The 18,557-nt window shown below is 42.5% G+C and overlaps 1 long non-coding RNA gene across 4 annotated transcripts in view; it reads left to right on the plus strand.

The window, feature by feature from the left end:
- The first annotated feature begins 243 nt into the window (after positions 1–243).
- LOC121018381 (uncharacterized) overlaps positions 244–18,557 on the plus strand; it is a 38,199-nt gene continuing 19,885 nt past the window's right edge. For 2 of the 4 annotated variants that reach the window (XR_005785182.1, XR_005785180.1), the window contains exons 1-8: positions 244–1,009; positions 4,249–4,404; positions 9,742–9,873; positions 10,487–10,622; positions 13,119–13,138; positions 15,407–15,486; positions 17,295–17,399; positions 17,838–17,975. This is a non-coding gene — a long non-coding RNA (uncharacterized LOC121018381). Of the gene's footprint in view, positions 1,010–4,248; positions 4,405–9,741; positions 9,874–10,486; positions 10,623–13,118; positions 13,139–15,406; positions 15,487–17,294; positions 17,400–17,837; positions 17,976–18,480; positions 18,498–18,557 lie in introns of all 4 variants that reach the window. The other 2 variants (XR_005785181.1, XR_005785183.1) reach the window with 2 other exon arrangements.

Here is an 18,557-nt window from a genome sequence, read left to right on the forward strand (position 1 = left end):
TGCCCTGACACCCCCCTGGCAATCAGGAGGCTGATCTCTAGTCTGGGTATAAGCCCTAGCAACTGACTCTGCAGTACCTATAGCAGATTAAGTGCAACTACTGTAGAGCCTTGGAATGGATGGAATGGCATATTGCCAGGATTTGCCCTTAAAATATAGTGACTTGGTAAATGTAACAGCATGTGCTATCTTTCTTTTTTTTCCTTTCTTCTATCTTTTCTTTCTTTCTTTTCTGGTGGAGCCTTTGTGATTTCTCTACATAATAAGATCATGTTATTTACAAATGGGTGATTTTACTTCTTCCTTCCTGATTTGGAAGATTTTTATTTCTTTTTCTTGCCTGATTGCTGTGGTAAGACTTCCAATACTATGTTGAATAGAAGTGGTGAGAGTGAACACCCTTGTCTTGCTCCTGATCTTATAGGAAAAGCTTTCAGCTTTGACTACTGAATGCAATATTTGCTGTGGACTTGTCATAAATGGCCTTTATTATGTTGAAGTAAATTCCTTTTATACCAAATTTATTGGGAGTTTTGAATTTTAAGTTCTTTTGCATCTAAGTCCTCCAAGTCCTTGAGTAAGTGCTCAAATGTGGCCTGGGTAAGAAAACACTGACATCAGCAGCCAAGGTGACCTTGTGTTGTGCTTTTATTCTGTGAATGACCTGGCACTAAATGCTGTCCCTCCATAATTCTTCCCAACCCCATTGGAGAAGACTCTGGGGCCAGATTCTCCCTCCTTGTTCCAAGGTCCCTAGGTGACTCCCTGGGAGTGGCCCAGGTGTCTGTCTCTGCCTGGCTTGTCCATGCCCTGATAGAGGGTAAAGCCAGGGCCAGAGCTGCTGATGTGGTTGGGGAAGTGGGAAAGAACTGAAGGCAGCCCAGAGTGGTGATTCCACTTGTTTGCAAGATCGTGGCTCATTGCTCCATCCACCATCCCATGGATCTGCTGCCTCTTCTGTTCCTGGATGCTGTTACTGCTTTCAGGCTTCCAGTGTGCACCAGCACAGGTGAGTGAGGGTTCTGCCCTGTGGGGACTCATGAGTCCTGCAGGACTCCTCCAGCTCTTTCCAGGGGTTCCCAGTCCCGCATTCCTTCCATGGTGCCCAGGAGCTCCGTTCCTCAGCCCTTCATAGGGGTCCCCACTCATGCACCCCTCTCAGGGCCCAGGAATCCCTCAGCCTTGCTAGGGGCCCAGCCCCCCTCCCCTCCAAACACACACACAAGTTCCAACCTCCTCCTGCCATCTGCAGCTCCCCCAGCTGCTGGCCTGTGATCCTGAGCTGACCCTTCACTCCGTTCATCCTTGGGGACTGAGATGAAATCACAAGGGGGGGTGGTATGGGAGGATGAGAGAAAAATGGGTAGAGGGAGCTGAGCCTGAGGTTGGGGGAAGCACATATTGTCTCTTGCTCACCCACCCCAGGAGTCACTCTTGAAGGATCCTCTCTGCAGCTGCTCATTTCTGAGGTGCATAGAGGTACACATACACAGAGAAAGAAACAGACACCACAAGCAGAGACACACAGGCATGGAACCACGCACAGCCTCCTCTGGGGACTCAGGTATGGGGCTCATGGACAGACTCATACACAGACTCACACTGCAGACATAGACACCCTGAGAGGAGCACTCAAGCACTCTCTGTCCCTCCCTCCCTCTCTCTCTCTCTCTCTCTCTCTCTCTCTCTCTCTCTCTCCTCTCTCTCTCTCTCTCACACACACACACAGATACACACACACAGACACACACACACAGATACACATACTCAGGGACACACGTTCAGGGACATGTACAACCCTCCCATGAGACACACCCTACACACACTGGACACACAGGAAACACACACACACACACACACACACACACACACACACACACAGAGTTGTCGATCAGAAACACCCAAAGTGGGAGCATATTCACACATAGAACCAATACACACACAGACACATAACACAGATACACACAGATACTCCCAAAGGGACACATGTACCCAAAAGATACAGATAGTATAGTCACAGATACAGAGATTTGCACAGTGGATATATGCTCATTCAGAGACACAGACACAGATACACATACATAGAGACAAACTGTTGCATCCACACGACTCCTGAAACAGAATGTTATGGGTACCAGTGACAGTTGCAACAAAATTTATTACAATGAGAAGCAAGGCCGATCGATCGGGACCAACACTCTTGATAAGAGTGTGGCCCCAAACAGCCGGGGTACAGAGTTTTTAAAGCCGATCACATTGTTTTATCATTATCTGGGAACAGAACAGAGAAACAGTTCCCAGACGAGTTAGAAACAGTTGCCAGATGAGTCAGAAACAGTTATCGAATGAGGTGATTATTTTAGACTTTCTGCTGCTAAGTTGCAACCAGTGGATCTTCTTGACCTTGTCTCTGATGCTCTTTTTTTTGAGATTTGTCTCCTTCATTGGTAAAGCCTGATTCACAAGGTATGAAGTATGATTTACAAGAGTAAAAGCAAGGCTGTTATCTTTTGACCTTTAGTGTCAGAACAAAGTTGTTATCTTTCAAGCTAAGCGTTAGCACTACACTACAATTTAACCCTTACAAAACAACAGAGAAAAATGATGAGGGAGCATAAGGCGAGGTGCTAGGCCTCAAACCGGTGCCCCCACCTGTATGTGTGACATCCCCTGGGCACTCCTGGCTGCCCAATAACAAAGGAAAAGGAAAAAAAAGAACAAATGGTTAATTGATGGAGATCATAGTCCTGCAGGGTCTGTCTCCATCTATTTACAAATATCTGAGTAAATCACAAGAAAAAGGCAATCTTATTAATAGACTAATCTCCAGAAATCTATGGACTTGGTTTCCTAGAACCCCAACAGCATCCCTTCATAGTGACGTAGGAAACAAAGGTAGAAGGAAATGGCAGGGAGAATAAAATTTCCATATGAGCTGCAGCCCATTGACAGATACTTGAGGCCTGCAGACTAAAACATTTCTCCAGGAACTCCCATTGTCTTGATGCTAATGATTTGCTAGAGGGCAAACAACCCTAGTTTGACAAAGATAGGCCTCCAGTATCCTGGAGGTCTTCTTTAGCATATGAAATTCTCATTGGAAACTTCCCTGGACTTGAACCACCCCCCCCCCAGCTCCATGTATAACTAGTCTTTCCTCATGGTGCCTGGCCAGCTCTTTGGCCAAGAGTCCTGTCCCAGAGCTTTAATGAAATCACCTTTTTGCAACAAAGATGACTTCAAGAATTTTTTCTTGGCCGTCAGCTCCAGACACTACGAACCCCACTGTCACCCAAAACCTCGTCAGAAAACATGAAAACAAACAAATAACAGGAAATTCATGTCCACAGTCAATATACCCACAGACACAGAACTCAGACTCACAGGTGCATAATGCAGATTACACACACGCACTCTCTCAATCTCTCTCTCTCTCTCTCTCTCTCCAGGACAGCTCTGGTACTCCAGTACAGACCATTACAAGAAGAAGGGGTGCACAGACCCTGGCATGACCTGTCCCATCTAAGTTGTCATGGAAGGGGGTATTTTCCTGGTTCCAACTCTGGGCCGGGCATCTGCCCCATGTCAGTGCTTTATGGAGGGTTGTGCCCAGGCCTGGATTCCAGAGAGTGGCCAGGGTAGGGTGGCCACAGGGACAGGGGCACAGGATAGAGACAGGGTACACATAGAGGTAGGGTGTTGCATGGGGCCAGGTCAAGTGAGGGAGACACGCGAGACTCTCCAGAATCCTTGGGTGTGTCAAAGTGGGCTGCGCCCTCTCCCACAACAATAATAGCACTAATGGCATCATCGGGACTAGTATATGATAGCATTATCATCACCACAGCGATGAATGACCAGCAGCCTGAGGTGCAGGAGCTGGCCTGTGACCTTGCCCTCTGGTTTGGCCTCAGCTTCTGTACAGGCTGACCTGGAGCAAAGCTGGACTATGGGGCCAAGCATCTTTGTGGCCCCCGCTCCCTCTGGAGTCTCCAGGTCCCAGCTTCCCACTTTCCCAACATCCCCTCCCAGACCCAAGTCAGCAGTGAGCCTTTTCTCAGCCTGGGTCCACCCTTCCCCTTGAGGGCTCTAAGCCTGTTTCCCCATCTGTGCAAGGGGTTAGAGATGGTACTGCCGCTGGGTCCTGAATGGTGATGTCTGCAAATGAAAGGCTTGGCACAGACCTGAAACTGGAGGGAACTGAGGTTTTCACCTTTGTTGCCTTTAACAGCTGTGCAACTTTTTAAGCCACCAGACTGGGAAGAAACATGCCCCAGGGAGGTGATGTCGCTGATATCCACTAGTGCTCAGCACGTGGCTTCCTCTTGTCCTCAGCACAGTTTTGGACACAGACATGGACACTCCCATTTTACTGAAGGAAACCAGCCCAGGCTCACACAGCTGGTAAGCAGCACACTGGATCTCAAACTCTAGGCTCCTACCCGTGCTGCCAGGGGCAATGAATGAAAGGCTCCCCAGATGGGAGGCTGACATTGGCTTTGGGGACAACTCCATGAATGATCTTACTTGTTTAAAGCCACCAAAACTCTGTTCACTGCGTCTACTTTCCCTGGTTCCTGCTCCAGTTATAATCAGGATGACCCTGGCCCCCCTTCATAGAATTCCCTAGGCTCCCTTATAGTCAGGGCCTCTCTCCCATTCACTTTTGGGTCAGTCAGACTCCACCCCCTCTGGAGCTGGCCTCTCCTTGTATAACAAGGACAGCCCAACACTGGGGCTCTTTAAGCAGGCAGCAGGATCTTAGGGGAGTGTAACTATTGGTTTTTCAGTCCTGTTTTGGGTTTGGTTTTCGTTGTTTTGTATGGTTTCTTTATACTTAGGTTGGAGACCTTGCTTTGCTCTTTTAGCAGTGCCAAAGTGGTTTCTGTTACGACTAATTTACCTAAAAATAAAAGTGAAGGGATTTAGAACAATGATTTTCAGATGGGTAATCATTGAGTCAATCATGTAGAGAAACTATTTAGGAAGCTTAGCTCAGGACAGAGCCCAGAAGAGATGAACACAGTAGGTTTGTCTAGTCCCCTGGGTCCCTGGACCCTGCCCACCTGCTTGGCCCTCCCCACCCAGCACACCTGGCACTGCCAACAATCTGGGTGTTGTTGCGGGTCCCCCAGGAGAGACACGGATGAACCATTTCTCTTAAAATGCTGTCATTCCTGGAGATCGCAGGAGATCCCTATTGAGTCAGCTGGATTTCTTCTCTGACGAACCCCCCCACCCCGTAAGTTCATAATGTATAGCCCATGCCAATAGGTAGGAGGGTCACACAGATAGTGACAGATCTACCACTGTTTGTGGTGTTAAAATGTCTAGGTCAGTTAGAGATGATTTGGGGATCAGACAGTCTTTTCCCACCAATATTCCAGGATATTGCAGGCCAGGAGACATTTTGGATTACAATTTTATCATGCTTCTATCATTTAGGTCAAATATAGCTCTGTTTTTTTGGGATTTCTTGACTCATATTCTACTTCTAGAGGAATTTCTCAATTTCTAAACCTATGGGAATTTCTAGTTACCTCTTTATTAGTGATTTCTAGCACATTCTAATACCAAACCATGCTTTGTGTGATTTCCTTCCTCTCAAAGAATTTCATTCCTTTGAAATTTCCCTTATGGCCATAATAAGTAGGGTGAATATTTGTAACTGTATCCTCTGTGCCTAAAGTGAGTGTCCTCTGCAGTGTTATGTCCATGTGGACACATATATGGATATAGTTGTGGATTCAGATGATTTGCTATCAAGATCTCTGTCTTATGGATGTTCTATCTGCTTTGACTTACTGAGAGAGGGTTAAATCTTCCTGTCTGTGTATTTGATTGTTCTCGCAGTTCTGTCCTCCTTTGCTTCCTCGGTTGTTCAGCTATTGCCCATGGGAGATGGGAGTTCAGAAAGGAAAGGGAGAACACTCAGAAGAGGTGACAGGGAGCTGGGCTAGGAAGGCCCAGAAACCAAAAGGACAGCCAAGTTTCCAGAGAAGAGCTGTCGTTGGGGTGGCATGTGGTGGTGTACAAAGTAGGAAGCGGCTTTTTAAAAATGAGGCCACATGGGGTGTCCATATTGCTCTACCAGGTTGGTCGAGAGAGAGTATAAAGGTTCCGGGTTACTAAGGCAACACCCAGACAGGTGAGGGCTTGGAAGAACAAGGATCTTCCTCTGCTCTACCTGCTTTTGAGAGTACACTTAACCTGCTGTTTGTGTCCTGCTCACCTAGTGATTTACTGAACTGCTAACCTACTAACCTGTCTGAACCCTCCTCCCTCCCCTCTTGTACTTGATCTGATCCTAGTACTGTCTCTGACCTCCTTCTTCTCCTGACACTCCCCTTCCCTAACCCCACCCTGGTTTTATACTCCTCCCACATCCCCAATTACCACCCTCCCCACTTTCCCATCCCTCCCTACTCCTCCCTTGCCCACCTACACCCCATCCCCCATATCCACCTCCTGCCTGGAACCCTAGAGTCCCCTTAAAGGACAGGGATAGGAAGGGGCATAGGTTGTGTTTCTAGCTCCTTGTGCTTGGGTGTCCTGGTTACCCAAACACAAATGTGAGTAAACATGGGACATCGGTGGATTCCTCCTTCCTATTGGGTTCTTTCACACTGATTAAACAGCAGCTTTTCTGTGGGGCTTTTGATGGGAACTTCAGAAGAACTTCATTTCTTCCTGAAGACTGAGGACCACAGGGCAGGTTTCTCCACCAGCCTGAAGTGGTTGTGGCCACAGCTGTCCACATCAAATTCTGGGTCCTGTCTGTGCTGCTTGGTCCAAAAAGAGCAGTGTTGACAGGATGTAAACCTGAACATAGTAGGTTTATAGTGTCAAGAAGGAAGGATTTGTGAAGATACTAAAAGCTATTGAGCTGATTGAAATAAGTGTTTCTATGATGTGTGAATTATTTCATTAAAGTTTTTTTAAAATTGTCAACAACTCTTATTTAATACGAACTATGGAACTATGGGTATGGTACTGGTTCCTGAAAGCCCTGTCAAGATCCTGCTTCAAGCTTTGTAAGCTTAGGGTCCATCTTATATGTAGTTCATTTTCCTATCAGCACATTGTTCATATTTGTGAAGTTTGGTAGGCCTGGTAACAGAGATAACTGGATTGGTGTTATTACTAGAGTGTTAAAAAGTGAAATGTCCTTGGGCTGTGTACTTCCTGGTTTGTTGACTTTTAGCAACTTCTGAATCATGCCTTTGCCTCTGGTCTTCGAAGCTGCCCCCAGGGACTCTGTGTCCAACTATGTTGTTGGGAGCCTCATAAGCCCAGCAGAAACTAAGTGACTGCATCTTGCTTGGACATCTATGATAGGAAATTCACTAGGAGCAACATGATCAGGAAGTGAATGAATTGTTGTCCTTTCTTTAGCTAACTATGTGCAGAGTGTTTATTTACTCAAAACAAGAAGGGTTTTGAATGTCGTTGGGATTTTCCAAATAAAATGAAATACCTGGTTCCCAGTGTGACTAGTCAAAACCCGTACCCCTAGGAGAGTGAGAGAGGCAGACAGACAGGGAACACCATAGAGATAAGTAGATTTCTTTAGATTGGCATGTACCAGATCCTTAGAGAGGGACCTTAAAAGTCCCAGTAGTCAGGAATAACCCTAGCACTGAGGCAGAATCATTCCACATGAATGCCTCCAATCTAAATAGAATCAATTCTATTTCTTTTGAGACTGTGAAGGAGGAAAATTCTTGATCATCTTTATTAGAATTTCCCCCCCTGTACCTAGGCTGCCTCTCACAGATAGGTTCAACTCTCTCTCCCTACCTCATCTCTGAATTCTTCTACCAACTAACTTGTCTTGCATTTCCCACCTCCACCTACTCATGGCCATTGACTGTGAGAACCTAGTGTTATTGGCCCCAATGGATCTAATCTAGTTCAGTGTCAACTACCAATATCAGCAGCCAGGCAGCTGCCAGATGCACCAAGAGTGCCCACAGCTGAAGATGTTTTACCTTCATGACAAGATGGCCTGTGTCTTTGGTGCATTTGAGCCTCATGACCATCCATTGTGCTGAGAGCTACTGCTTTCTTTCAGACAGTGGCTAGACAAAGACAGTGTATATTTCCCACCATTACACATTTTCGTGACCTCATCTCTGAGAGCTGAAGATGAAAATGTTATAGACTTCAGAGGTTACTTTCTAGACATGTTCATTTGCACAAAATTAATCTTGGTATGTGAATTGCATTGTGAGTGTTTTGCTCCTAAAGTGCTTCTAAGTCCATTTTTTGTAGAATGATATGTGTCTGTTTTTTTGGTGGCCGTATCCTGGAATTTTGTATTCTTTTATTTACTGTTTATTTTTTTAAATTTTTTAAAATATTTATTTAATTTTGAGAGAAAGAGACAGAGCGTGAGTAGGGGAGGGGCAGAGAGAGAAGGAGACACAGAATGTGAGGCAGGCTCCAGGCTGTGAGCTGTCAACACAATGCCCGATGTGGGGCTCACACTCATGGACTGGGAGATCATGACCTGAGCCAAAGTCAGTTGCTTAACTAACTGAGCCACCCCGGCGCCTCTGTATTCTTTTAGAGATCAATTTTCAGAGTTGCTATTGATTGATTTTGGCACAATACCATGAAATAGAAACATGAATTCTTTTCACTGGCTATTTGGAGATGTGTGTTCAAGTAACTTAAAATTCCACAGATACTATCAAAATATACAAAATCACCTGATTATGCAAATCTTTTTGTACCTCAGAAATCTGACATTTTGAGCTGTGATTCAGAATCAAAGTGAACATTGAAAGAAAACATCAAAAAGTGAACCATAATGTGTAATTTCTCTTCTTGGAAAAATAATCCCATATTAGTATAATAGCAGTTGCCCGTCTCTCTCAGATATATCTGTATCTGTAAACATCTTTCTCTAGAACAATCTCATTTGTATCTCTAGTACATTTTGTGTTTTTACTTTCTTCCATTCTTCCATGAATTTTGGGCATAGTTTGGGGATATTCCAAAGGATTTTATCCAGGTACTTCGTGAATGTACAATAGAAGTCATTGACTTCTTATCTATAAATTTGCATTTTCTTAATTATTCTATTTTACATTGGCTTACAAATTCTTAGTATTAAAACACAGTTGCAATATGTTTTTCTTTTTTTAAAAAAAATTTTTTTTTCAACGTTTATTTATTTTTGGGACAGAGAGAGACAGAGCATGAACGGGCGAGGGGCAGAGAGAGAGGGAGACACAGAATCGGAAACAGGCTCCAGGCTCCGAGCCATCAGCCCAGAGCCCGACGCGGGGCTCGAACTCACGGACCGCGAGATCGTGACCTGGCTGAAGTCGGACGCTTAACCGACTGCGCCACCCAGGCGCCCCTACAATATGTTTTTCAATAAAATAAAACCTCTTAGTGTTGCCTATTATATCTTTCCTACAGCTTCAGTGTCGTATACTTTGTATAGAATAACAATACCTTTCTAAAGAATACAATTCATTGATATTTGACAAATGGTAAGCAGCAATGAAACCATGACCACAGTAAGATAGCAAACACAGACGTCACTCCCATAAGTTTGTTCCTGCTCCTTTGTAAGCCATGTGTCCTCTCACTCTTCCATGAGGAGACATTTGAGAGGTGTGCTTACTAACCTCCTGGAGGCTGGTAGAGGGTTTATAAAGATGATTCTTTATGACAGATATATTATAAACGTCTTTAAGATTCCTATCATCTCCAATATTATTTCAGCCTATCCATATTTTGCCTGACCATTTCCCTCTTGGCTGTGATGTGTTTGAAATTCACTGGAAACATAGCATTATTACCGCTTCCATGGGAACTTATGCTTGTCTAATTTACCTCCAGTGAACTGTTTTTGTGGTGAGTATACTAAAGTACCTTATAGATAGACTTGCAATCATAAGTAAGCAGAAAATTTTATAATAGCTGGACCTTTTATATGCTTTCAATATTACAAATTTCCCTCTAATATGTTCAATTTTCATTATCATTTAGACTACATATGTTAAAATTTCTGTAGAAGTGTCTTCTTTGACCTATATGGACTTTTAAAAATTCAACTATAATTAACATGCAGTGTTATCAGTTTCATCTGTTCCATATGATTCAGTGATTTCATGCATTTCTCGTGCTCATCACAAGTGTACTTTGATCTACTTCACCTCTTTCAGCCATCTCCCCATCCAACTCCCAATGAGTCCATGTCTTTTTGAGAAGGTTGTTGTTTAATTTCATTTTTTTTGTCATTGTCCAACTAAGACAATTGTTCTTGATGTCTAGTTTGAGTGATTTGTGATCTGAGAACATACTTCCTATGATTTCGTTTACTTTGTTCAGATCTCTGTATAACGTCTCAAGTCCCTGCTCTAATTTTATAATGTCTTCAGGGAATAACTCTGGTCAAGGAAGCACTTTTTGCACTTTCTGGAAACGTTTGTTTTCATTTCTGTTGTTGCTTGTGTGTTTTCTCTAGCCATCTCCCCCTTCCTTTCTGATTTGAAAACCTTTGCTGTTGGTGATGTGGGAAAAATCATAGGACCTGATTTGACAGAATTGTTTGTCAGTTCAGGAAATAGCCAACTGCAGGAGACATTTCTCTGGTGTTTCTGGTGAGTCAGAGGCATCTTTTAGTCCAAAGATTTTACCTTTACTTTTGTTTTGTCTGAATCTCTGAGATATTTGTGGTTCTGGAGTTTATTATGGCTATTGGACTTGACAAAAAAGAATTGCAAGTAAATGGTGCATTGGCTATTAAATTAAAATAAGTCTGCCATTTCCATTATTGAAGATTAGTAGTTTGATATCTGTTTCATAGAATGGAAACAGAGCTTTGGGTCAAAAATGAGATATCTACCTTAATTCTCTTCCATAGAAATGGTTGTTAAAATATCAGCAAGTAGAAAGGAAATTCTTTCTATTGGTTATTCTACTTCTAAAGTTTTAGTATGCTAGGCCACAGGTACACTATTCTAGAGTGTTTCCTGAGGCAGAGGAAATAAAAACAAAATTAAACTATTGGGGCTACATCAGAATGAATTGCTCCTGCTCAGCAATGGAAACAATCAACAAAACTGAAAGGCAACTTACTAAATGGGAGAATATATTTGCAAATGACATAGCTCATAAAGGGTCAGTACCCAAAATATATGAAGAAATTATACAACTCAACAGCTAGAAAACAAATAACAATTTACAAATGGGCCAAAGTCACAAATAGACATTTCTGTGAAGAAGACATTCAGAAGGCCAGCAGACACATGAAAAGATGCTCAACATCATTCATGGCCAGGGAAATGCAAATCAAAACTACCATGTGACATCACCTTACACCTGTCAGAACAGCTAAAATCAATAAGACAAGAAAAAAACTAGTGTTGGTGAGGATGTGGAGAAAAAGAAACCCTCATGCATTTCTTCTGGGAATCCAAATTGCTGTTGCCATTTTGAAAAACAGTATGGAATTTCCTCAGATAATTGACAATAGAACTAATTTGTGATGCAGTAATTGCACTACTGGGTATTTACCCAAAGAATACAAAAGAAAAAAAATACTTCTAAAGGATGTAAGTACCCCTGTGTGGGATACGCTTAAGAATCCCCTGGGAATCCCCTGGGCTTACACCAATGGGTTAACAAGGCACAAAGAAATACAAAGTCAATATAATACTCACACCTGAGTTTGGGTAAACTGGATTGACACTCCAAGAATGGGGGGGGGGGGTTCAAAGACACCCTGAGAATAGGGAGGAACAGGAATAGGAATATGGAGGTACAAAATAGGGAGAGGTGCTGAGCCCCCAAAATATATAGAGAGATACAAAGGACTGAAATAGAAATGGTGCAAAGGTGGCCGATACACAGAAATAACAAGATTAGATATTCAGGATGAAAGCACCCCAAATTTAGCACTATAGCAGAAAGCTGCTTTCATAGGAGAATAGGGCCAGGAAAGGTACATTGGTGACTTGGACTTTGGACCACTGAGATGCAGGCAAAGCAGCCTGGAGTGGAGATGGTTAACAAAAGAAAAGTTGGCTTATTAACCCTGAGGTTATTCCCCCAATCTGTCTCATCCCCTAGGCTGGCAAAGATAAAGAGGCACAGCACCTCCTGTCTGCTATTAACAACAATCTACCCATCTGCCCGGTGCCTGGATTTTGTTTTATGTTTTGTGTTTGGGGTTACCCAAACCTCAAACACTGTGTATCTTCAAAATCCCCTTTTCCCTCTCACATCCACAGGTTAATGTTTCTAGTTTCTTTGTCTCTTTGTATACACCCATCACGTTTGCAAGCCTTCTGATCTGAATAAATATGGGGCAAGAACCCTTATTCGGGGCTCTTGTCTTTTTCCTGGACAGTAGCCATCTCTCCTTTGAATCCTGCATCTGCTCTTTTGCTGGCCAAAAGAGAACTTTAGACTTAGAGTCTATGACACACTCCTATGTTTACTGCAGCGTTATTTACAATAGCCAAATTGTGGAAGCAGCCCAAGTGTCCATCAATAGATAAGTGGATGAAGAAGAGGTGATATATACATTAACACACACACACACACACACACACACACACACACACACACACGCACACACACACTAGAATATTATTCAGCCAAAAAAGGAATGAAATCTTGCCATGTGCAACAACACGGATTGATAGGATATAATGCTAAGGAAAGGTAAATACCATATGATTTCTCTCATATATGGAATCTAAGAAACAGAACAAATGAGCAAATAGGGAAAAAAGAGAGATGAACCAAGAAACAGATTCCTAACTTTAGAGAACAAAGTGATGGTTACCAGAGCGGAGGTTGGTGGGGGGATGGGAGAAATAGGTGATGGGGATTAAAGAGTACACTTACCAGGATGAGCCCTGAGTAATGTATAGCATTGTTGAATACCGATATGTGCACCTGAGTCAAATATAACACTGTAAGTTTACTATACTAGAATTGCAACACTTACAAAAATAATTTATTTTGCTGAACCACCCTTTATTATAATACCATATTGGGTTATGTTTTTGACATTGTTGTCACGAGCTATACTTTTATAAAAAATATTGTTTCTACATCAAATTTAATTTTCTTTATCTCTCTTCTAGGTACAGTCAAGTATATGAAGGTAAGATTTCAAGCCTCTATTTTCCTTGTAATCTATTGTTTTTAAATCCCTTTTTAAAAGATTCAAAAGCCTGACACGGGGCTCGACCTCACAAACCATGAGATCATGACCTGAGCCACAACCAAGACTTGGATGCTCAACCAACTGAGTCACCCAGGTGCCCTTTAAACGTTGCTTAATACTGCTGTTCACTGTGGTTTCTCATTCAGCTAGAAGTAAAGACATTGACTTATCAGGTCTAGTCAGCCCCTTAACTCTTTACAGTGACTTTCCCTTGTTTGCATCCTAAGTGAAAACACAGACTGAGTTGCCACCAACAGAGACAGGTGACCAAGTAGAGGAAAAAATCAGGCAACTAGAGAGGAGTGGATGAATTTAACTCTGGTCAGAAATGTTTAAGAATCCAGTGGCAGGAGTATTTTGACATGACCTGTCTACTGGGGGAAATGTACGGATTAAGGCACTATCTGAGCCTGTCAAGAAGCTCAAGGCTTAGAGAAGAGGTCAGATATTGCCAGGCCACGTGTGTGTCACTAGAGAGGTTTAAACATGTGTTATGAGTCCTGGGTGGAGGGAGCCTCTAATGCCAATGGAGAGTGAGTGGAAGTGAACAAGATGCAAAATGGGGCTAATGGATTGTGTATGGGCTTCACGGACTGTGCAGATTAAATGGTCTGGCACATAGTGGGTCCTCAAATGCTGTTGTTGCTATGGGTAATACAGCACTGCTGGTATAGAGAAGGGTAACCTCAGGGCAGCAGAGCTCTCACATTGTATAAATAGAAGGTAAGCTTGAAGTTTGGGACTGTACGATAGAATTAAATGCCTGTCAGAAGATTCTGGAGTACTGGGCCCTGTTCTAGGTGCTTTCTGTATGCTATCCATGTATAAGGTGAGTGTTTCCTGTATGCATGGTGTTTACCAGTAATGCAGGTGCTAAGGTTTGCATCTTGGGCTTTTGCCATCTTGTGATTTCGGGAGATGAGGAGTTATCCAGGGTTCTAGCTACTAAGTAGTAAAGCTGAGATTTTTACCCAAGTGTGTTTGATTCCAAGGCCATATGCACCTGAGCATCCCACCCTGGTTCCCATGGACGGGACCCTGTGGAAGAGCAGAAAGACATTGGAGGCCTCTGAGTGCCAAACAAGTGACATTTAGAATAATTTCTCTCTCTGTATTTGTTTAAATGTTTATTTACTTATTTTGAGAGAGAAAGCATGTGCACGAGTGGTGGAGGGGCAGAGAGAGAAGGAGAGAGAGAGAATAGCAAGCAGCCTTCATGCTTTCAGTATAGAGCCTCACATGGGGCTCAATCTCACCAACCGTGAGGTCATGACCTGAGCCAAAATCAACTGATCATGCGCCCAGGAGCCCGACTCTCTTGCTATAGTTATTGTTATTGTTATTGTTATTTATTTATGTATCCATTTATTTATCCATTTATTTATGAGAGGGAGTGAGGGTGAAAGTGAGGAGGGGGCAGTGGGAGAGGAAGGCAGAAGATCTGAAGCAGGCTATGTGTTGACAGCAGCGAGCCTGATATGGGCTGGAACTGGTGAGCTGTAAGATGATGACCTGTACTGAAGTTGGATCTCAACTGACTGAGCCACCCAGGAGTTCCTTTCTTTATTTTTAAAGTGTGAGTGAAAGTGGGGGAAAACCTGGATGAAATTAAGTAGGTTATTTTTTTCTTTTTGACTTTTGTTTTTAAAGCAATTGCACTCGTTTATTTGATCATGAAAGACAGAATATAAGTATGTAGGATACTTGATTTTTCTCCATTTCTCCTCTGGTGATGTCAGAGAAATTTGAACTGTTCATATATTCTAAGAATAATCTTACTTAATGATGGCATATTAGGGGACACCTGTGGCTCAGTCGGTTGTGTATCTGACTTTCGATTTTGGCTCAGGAAATGATTGCAGGGTCATGGGATGGAGCCCTGACTTGGACTCCCACTGAGACTGGAATATGCTTAAGATAAGATTCTTTCTCCCTACCCTTCACCCACTCATGTGTTCTCTCTCTCTGAAAGAAAAAGAAAGAGGAGAGAGAGAGAGAGAGAGAGGAGAGAAAGAGAGAAAGAAAAAATAAAATTCCACTAACTAAAACTTGCTTTCTTCAGCGACCACAGTAATGACAAAATGTTATATGTGACCAAAGTGCCAGATCATGTGTCTTTCTGTTGACACAATGGGTAATTTGATTTTACTGGTTTTGGTACTAATCTTAAGAGATTGATTTTTTTTATCTTTTTGGTTAATTTAGATCAAATTTCTGAGAAGATTAAGTACTACATGAAGGAAAATGAAAAATGTGCAGAAAAAAATACCATTTGTGAAGAGCAGGTATAACCACCCCCCCTTTTTTTCATTTTCATGATTTCATCTGGAATTGTGCTCACTTATGGTTCACTGATTTTGCCATCTCCTCTTTTATCCTGATGTCCCATTTCATTCCATTCTCTACCAGGCTAAATTCAAAGCAATGATCACATATGTAAAATACCACATCCTTTATTTCTGTAATGACTTACCCACAAGAGATAGGTTTTTATGTCAGCGTAATTAATATTTTTGAATTCTGAATCCTTTATTACATATTTGTGTAGATCAATGGAGCAAAGAAATGTGCTCAAGAAACCATGTGGCATGGGGCGCCTGGGTGGCTCAGTCGGTTGGGCGGCCGACTTCGGCTCAGGTCATGATCTCGCCGTCGGTGAGTTCGAGCCCCGCGTCGGGCTCTGTGCTGACAGCTCAGAGCCTGAAGCCTGTTTCAGATTCTGTGTCTCCCTCTCTCTGACCCTCCCCCGTTATGCTCTGTCTCTCTCTGTCTCAAAAATAAATAAACATAAAAAAAAAAAAAAAAAGAAACCATGTGGCAAAATAATCTTCCCTCTTATGAAGCACATAGATGTAAGATAAAAATCCCTTCTTTGTCCTGGGGCGCCTGGGTGGCTCAGTTGGTTAAACATCCAACTCTTGGTTTCAGCTCGTGTCATGATCTTATGGTTCATGAGTTTGAGCCCTGCATCAGGCTCCATGCTGATGGTGGGAAGCCTGCTTGGGATTCCCTCCCTCTGTCTCTGTCTGCCCTTCCCCTGCTAGCTCACTCTGTCTCTCTCTCAAAAAAAAAAATTTTAAAAAAGTATTAAAATCCCTTCTTCGTCCTTTAAAAATAGAAGTAAAAGTAAGGAGTAAGTATTCCTGATGACTATGTGTTTTGTTGAAGAAGAACTGTGAGACACTTGAGCGCACTAATGAATTTTTTAATGATATCATTCCAAGTGTGCATGCTTCATTCCAATCTGAGAGAAATCAGAATGTCAAGAATTGGGGCTTCCTGAGTTACCATAATTTGATGTTTGAGCCCTTTTGGTCATTGGGTGAATTGAGCCCCTCAACCTTCCATGCTGTTCACTGCTGTTTCAAGCAGTAACACCATAGTACCTTTTTAGGTAGGAGTGAGGCAGAATTTGTTTTCATAACCCTGGCTTAAGTTTTATATCATTCAGTGCTGCCAGGAGAGAGCACTAGAGGTTTCACCATGTTGAACAGTTGTGTTCCTCTTAATTCAGAGAATTTTGAAAGTGAATCTGGTGACAATATTTCTCTTCCATAACGAAAAGCCATTCATTGGAGCTGTTTGGCTTGAAAGATTTTACACTTTCTTCGCTTTTTCATTGTCATCCAGTCACAGTTCCATTGTCTCAAAACCAAGATAGTTGCTCTGAAACATTTACCCCTTCCACCGTTCTCCTCGGCCTTCATTTCTTTATGTGTCTGGCTTTTCCCTTTGGCCCAAACTGGGTTGACTGTTTTTAATGATACAGAGACTGACTTTGGGGTATGTTCTATTGACAATGCTTCTTCGTGACACATTGTCCAGTGTTTGCTTGGAAAGCCTAGTACACATTTTGTTTCTATCTTAGTTGCAAATCAGGGAAAGGAAAAATCCACAAAGAATTTAAAGGTGCTAATTTAGTAAACACTTCAGAAGTTTCAGAAGTAAATTCCCTCTATTTCCTGCAGGATTTCCATTGTACGCTTTAGCTTTGAAGAAAAACAAATCTTTATGTCTTAGAATATTTTTTTTATATGTTATCTACTGAGTGATCTTCTTGGGAGGAAGTCACTAGAGAGAATGTTTTGCTCAGGTTCACCTCTCCCTTAATGAAGTTGATACCAGCGAAGTGAAATTGAAGTCTGAAAAACAGCCTCTGCAGAAAGAAAATGCTCAGCTCAAGACCCAAAAGAATCAGGTAACATAATTTACTATCAAATGTTATATAAAATCAGAGAACTGAACATCATTACTTTCTTTGTAAGTTTCTCTTCTTTAACTGTGGTAAAATACATGCATTAGAAAGTTTCACATCATAAACATTTAAGTGTACATGTTAGTATTGGTAAGTACATTCGCTATTCTTCCATAGTCATTCCAAGTTTCTCAAATCTGTCTTAAAATCAGGAGATATTACTGCACGCATCAAGGATTCGATGCAGGGAGTCTTGACGTCTAATAATGTAACCTAGAATAGGTGTTGCTTTGGCGGGGAGAAAACCACACTTGGTAGAATGAGTTTGCTCTGGGAAGGTAAAAAGTGGCTTCCTGTCTTGTCCTTTCTCCTCTCCCCCCTCATGGCCACCTTCGCGGGAACAGGTGTGCACACTCAAGTAAACTGTTTTATGCTTGACAGGCAGAAAATGGGAGCTGGGGGACAACTGTGATGCACTTAGGTTGTGAAAGGGGCAAAGGACGCCAAATGGGACACACCGAGGAAGAATGTAGACGTTCATGATGGAATGTGTGGACAAAGACAGAAGCTCACAGAAAAGTAAGACTTTCAGGAGTTAATTGTTACAAACACTGTTGTAAGAATGAATGTGTCAGACAGTGGGGATAATTTTCTTTCTTTGAGCACATTTAACACCAACCATACTTTTACCTTAGTAATCAGTAAAGAATTGTTTCTCCCTTCTGCCTTGATTTCTGTGATCTGCATCTTCCTTCACTTTGTGGAAACCTCAGGGTTCATTTTCATTGTCCTTTACATTTCAGCCCCATCGTAGTGACATGACTGCCATAGAGGTGTGTGTGTGTGTGTGTGTGTGTGTGTGTGTGTGTGTGTGTGTGTATTTGGTGAAACTCTAGACATTGGGTAGGAAATATTGGGAGGAGAATTCAGGTGTACTGTGATGGTATCTTGCTGCAGATGATATGGGAGTTTATGTCTGGTAAGAGATCAGGAGTGCCAGCATTACTGAAACCTGTGAACTCAGTTTTCCTTCCTTTCCCTCTTTCCCTTCCCTTCCTTTCCCTTCCCTGCATTCCTTTTCCAGGAGACAATATTCTGAAGGTGGGAAATTCACATCATTTTCTTTTCGTCAGTGTATTTTACATTCTTCTCAACTGGTGT

Source organism: Herpailurus yagouaroundi, unplaced genomic scaffold (genome assembly GCF_014898765.1).
Source record: "Herpailurus yagouaroundi ecotype Mexico unplaced genomic scaffold, PumYag 219, whole genome shotgun sequence".
NCBI classification, from domain to species: domain Eukaryota; kingdom Metazoa; phylum Chordata; class Mammalia; order Carnivora; family Felidae; genus Herpailurus; species Herpailurus yagouaroundi.